A 5,466-nucleotide genomic window follows, 5' to 3' on the forward strand; every position below is an offset into this window, starting at 1 on the left:
AGCAAGACAAAATCAAAACCAGTACCTGTTCATTATAAGATAAACACAGAAAAGTAGGGTAAATTGTAGCATAAGACTAGGTGGGTTTTCCCCCTCCAAAAATCATGTTTAAAAATTCTGGGTCGTCTTATACATGGGTAGTGTATTGTGGGGACGTGGGGAGCCGGAGATTGTGATTGGTGGCTGTGGCAAGGGCTGGTGTTGAGAAGCTTTTGTTGCAGCATCAGGTGGGCAATTTGCTGCTTTTGTCGGGGAGGAAATAGAGGATAGGCTGATTTTGCGATGTGTGTGAGCGGCATTGCCGGTCTGGTGGGTGAGCAATTTTTCTGCACCCCCCCCCCAAAGCTCAACTCCTCTGGGGAATCCCCCCTCCCCAATTTTCTTAATTTTGAGTCCCCCAAAATAGTCTTTGTGATGTTAGATACAGGTGGAAAGAGGTTTATTTGGTTGCAATTTGGAAACATTTCCCCTTGGCTGCAGTTTCTCTGCCCAAGGAAAACACATATCATACCTGGAATTGCTTTGGAATTATGTTGCTGTTCGTTCATCCTAGACTCAAGATTTTGTTGTGGCACTGAGGCATGATGTACAGTGAAACAGGAATATCCTCTGTGGTGTGAATTGAGATCACTTCTAACTGGCTAACCCCCTAACATTTTACAGGGCGGTACAGACTATAAACTTTTATTTACCATTTCTTAATTTCCCATTAAAACTGGTAAAGCTTTTATCTCAATATTAAACTCTTTTCGTATCCTTTTTTTTTGGGATAATAGCGTTAAGACGGTTCCATGTTCTCCATTTTTGGGGGGGGGCACTGGATTTGCTTTTCTTTGCAATCTTGTAAAGTAAATATGTTAAGGATCATCTTGTTGACTTGCTTGTTATCACCACAAGCAAAATGTAGCTCCTTTCTTGCAAGTGAACTTTCTTTCTCACAGTTGTGGATAAGAGCAATTCAAAGTCTTTCACAATGCTGCCACCAATAAGGCCCTCTGCCTGGTTCCCTGTAACTTCACTTCTTACAGTGAGGGAACCGCCAGAAGGCCCTCAGTGCTGGACCTCAGTGTCCAGACTGAACGATGGGGGTGGAGATATTCCTTCAGGTATACTGGGCCGAGGCCATTGAGGGCTTTAAAGGTTGGCACCAACACTTTGAATTGTGCTCAGAAATGTACTGGTAGCAAATGTACCAGTAGGTCTTTAACGACTTGTGGTCTAAACCACTGAGCCTCTTGGGCTTGCTGATCATAAGGTTGGCGATTCAAATCCCCGCAACGGAGTGAGCTCCCGTTCCTCTGTCCCAGCTCCTGCCAACCTAGCAGTTTGAAAGCACGTCAGTGCAAGTAGATAAATAGAGGTGGAGAAAGTGGGTGTGGTGGGGGCAGTCTGCCCGGGTGTCATCCCTGAGGCGGGGTGTGTGACATCGTCGTGGGCGGTGGCCCCCATGGGACACTCCCTGCCGTTGGTGCACTGGGCGGCTAGCCCTGCCCCCACGGGCCGCTCCGGGTGCTGGAGCAGCTAACTCCGCCTCTAGATAAATAGGTACCGCTGCGGCAGGAAGGTAGACGGCGTTTCCGTGCACTCTGGTTCCCATCACGGTGTCCCATTAGGCCAGAAGCACTTTAGCCATGCTGGACACAAGCAGGAAAGCTGTGGACAAACGCCAGCTTCCTTGGCCTGAAAGTGAGCACCGCAACCCCATAGTTGCCTTTGACCGGACTTAACCGTCCAGGGGTCCTTTACCTTTTTTTATACGATGTTATACTTTTGAGGAAGATGCTCCAGGCAATTTAGTCACTGCTGTGCAGCTGTGCAATAAATGATGGAAATTTCAAGCGTGGAATAACCACACCAATTGGCTCATCAGGGCAAAATACCTTAAACCACCTACGGTTCTTGCAGCTTTACATCACCGGTATTTATTAGCCATTTATCCATCACGCCCTTTCTATACTGGAAAAACTTCCCTGGTATTTGCTGTGCATTACACACCCCACCCCAGAAGGCAAGCACCAAATGTTCCTTCTCCTTGTCAGCTTCTGCCTCGAGAATCTTGACTTGTATGCAGCCTGCTTCCTCCTCCGGCAAAGATGGAGAATTAGTAATGTTCTATCAGCCTGGAGAGCTTCGTTGGCGATAGCTGATAGGTGCTGATAATGCTCCGGTTCTAGGCTTGATCCCCATATGTGACAGCTGCATATTCCTGCATTGCAGGGCATTGGAAGAGAAATTCTACTTTGAAATTCTATGGTTCTACGAACCCCAACTCCCACCAGTCCTAGCAAACCCAGCAACGACCAGTATGGGTGTTGGAGTTGGGTATGCGTATGCTTAAGAAAAACCCATCTGCCTATACATTCAGAATGTAACTTACCATATTCGCTTCCCATAACCTACCTATAGGTCTTCAAAGAACTACTGCCAATCGATAGAGCACAATGCTTTGGACGAGCAGGAAAACACAGCTTTTTGTGGGTGGGGGATACAGACACCGCAATCTTGCATTTACGCCCATTTAACTGTTATGACTGCCCCGAGAATTATGGCTGCTATAGATGAGGGTATAGAGATCTCTACTGCAGATCTCAAGGGCCTTCATCTAACAAGTTTCAAGGTTTCCTTGGTTAAAGGGGAAAGCGTTTGGCTATGGCCCGTTAGCTGCGTGGAAGAGATTTGCGTTGCAGGAGTGGACAGCGACTACATCTGTTAAAATCAATGGGCTCAAGCATGATTAATGCCCTGCTGTAAAGTGGCCAAGACGTAAAAAGTTCTAGAAACAATACATCTTGCCAAATCATAACCTAATGATGAGCTGTACAATTTATTGCACAGATCTACTTGCTAATTAATTGACACACAATACACCAGATTGTTTCTAAACCCTATTGTTATCTAGTGGTGACCTGTGTATGCCTGCTTACTTGACCATAACCCCCTATTAAGCAATGTGGGACTCCACCCCAAACACACACCCATAGCAGCATTTATGTCGGATTACAATCCAATCTGTTATTGATCCACTAATATTTTCTCCTTAAAATTGGGTGTTATGAATTGCCTTGTTTAGACTTGCAGGATTTAACCAGCCACTTTAGTAAAAAACTAGGTCATAGAACGAGTCTTAGTTTTGCACCCCATTGTTAATAGAGGTGCAGCTGCAAGACATTCTAGTTTCAGCAAGTGGAACTAGTTGAGCTGGCTCTGGCAACATGGAACCTGAAAACTGGAGAAGCCTGGTTGAAGGCAGGTCTTCATGGAGTGTCGGCGGTGGTGGGAGATACAAGATTGCTAAACAAATTAAATAAATAGCACCTGCAAAGTTTATATAATGCTGGATAGTAGTAAAACCTCTAAGCCGTTTACATGAAATATTAACAATATTAAAAAGTTAACCATTAAAAACTTTTACAGATTTTTGTTTTTTTTAAAAAAAGATTAAAGCTTGTCAACATTTACATATCTGAACAGGCTTACCTAAACAAAAATATTTTAAGCAGGCACCCAACAGAGTGTGGTAAAAGCCTGGTGTCAATTGGCAGGGAGTTCCAAAGTTGCTGCCACACTAAACAATGAATTTCTTACAACTGCAGAGCAGTTACTGGGTGGTAACCTGTAACGGTGCCCGTTCTGCAGATCCAAGTGGCCTAGTGGGCACATATGGGCTTTATATACCAATATATAACCTTGAATGTAGCCTGGTAAACAGAATGAGGACGACAGATCTGGGAGAAGAGGTTCGATATGCTGACAGGGTCTCACTCCTGTCAGAAACCCTGCTGCAGCATTCTGAACTAACCGCAGTTTCCAGGTGAGGTGCAAGAGAAGCCCCACTTACGAGTGCATTGCAGTATAAATAAAATAATAATAATAACCGTCATCATCATCCAAGTGTTAACTCAGGTTTCTTTGGTGTGAAAACAGCCAACACATTTTGCACCAAATCTTTGCTTTCGCTCGCAACTGAAAGGAGAGTGGCAGAAAGTCGGCAATCCTGTGGAGGCTGTGGCCTTGCAGTGCAATGGGGAGATGAGGATCATTATTGACACAATTGTTCCTGAGTAAAGCTGACAGGGGATCTCATTCCAGTACTTATTGAAGGCTTAAGTCACATAATGAAGCAGCGGCGAAGGTGGCAAAGAATTACTCCGCTGCCTCCTCAAACAGGGAGAGTGAGCAATGTAAAACCAAAGGAAGAACATCCATCTTACTTCTGCTAGTCAAGCATCTCCCATTTTCTTCCAGGAGGGAAGTCTCGGGAATCCCAGCCTAGCTTTTTACGTGATGAGCGTAACACACAGTCCATCTTGCAACAGCAGTAAGTCATAGCCATGGGTTTTTGTTTTAAGAAACAGGCATCAGTGTGGAGGATTGGGGCAGAAAAAGAGGAGAGACGCAAGTCCTATACCTTGGCCACCACCATAACCTTTGTAGCCGAAATGTTGATTTTGTGACGATTAAAGGATTTGGTTGATTCAGTTGGGAAAGCCTCTCCTCCTCCAAGAGGGGAGGTATTGTGGGCGGGACGTGATTACTGCGTCACGCAGGGGGTGTTATGCCCCCTGCCCCACTCACCTGGTTGGCACACCACACCCACAGGTAAGCGCCCAACCGCGAGGCTTGGAGGGGGCGTGGTTTGCAGTTTAAGATACTGCTGTGCCAGCCATTCTGCCTCATTTTCTGCCTTCTTGTCGCGAGTTGATTCAGTTGGGAAACATTCAGTTTCTATATTCCTGATTTTACTATGAACTCATCTTTCCAGCTTCCCTGCGTTTCAAAATCTTGCACTGGCACCAATGTTGTAATGCTTAAAAGCACTATACTGTATATCTATGCAGTCTGGAAGATCTCAGCTGGACTTATTTGTGCTTGCCAACTATCTTTATATATAGAACTATCTATAGTTGGCAAGCATAAATAAATTCAGCTGAGATCTTCCAGACTGCACAGATACTTTTAACAATATTTTCATTTAGAAGTCACATACTGTGTAAAACCAGCAAGGCATTCCTTATAAACTTGTGTCCTTTTCGGCTGGGAACTCCAACTGTGTGGGGGGTGGACAGCTGGTCGGAAAGGGAGGGGCAGATCTGCATTAATGCATTAACACACCAACGTAATATTCAGATGTAGGCGCAGGGCCACTTTCTTCTTTGGAACTTGCCTCTCCTGCCCACTCAGAGCATGTTAACCAGGCATTCAGAACCACCCTTTCCAAACTACCATTCCTCCCTAAGGGAAATTTGCGCTTAGGTGTAACACAGCCCTTGAGATGCGTATCAAATCACCAGAAGGACTTTTGAAGCAACAGACAAAAGGCATGGCCAATTTGTGGGTGTAGGATTAGCCGCCTCTACAGAACACTGTCAATCCCTGAGAGGAAAGGGAGCGGCTTTGCAGAAGCTGCAATACAGTTTAGCTCAATCCTCGCTTCGCTTTCCCAAAGAAGTCAGACAAAGCAACGTG

The sequence above is a fragment of the Podarcis cretensis genome (genome assembly GCF_951804945.1).
Source record: "Podarcis cretensis genome assembly, chromosome: 9".
In the NCBI taxonomy this organism is placed as follows: domain Eukaryota; kingdom Metazoa; phylum Chordata; class Lepidosauria; order Squamata; family Lacertidae; genus Podarcis; species Podarcis cretensis.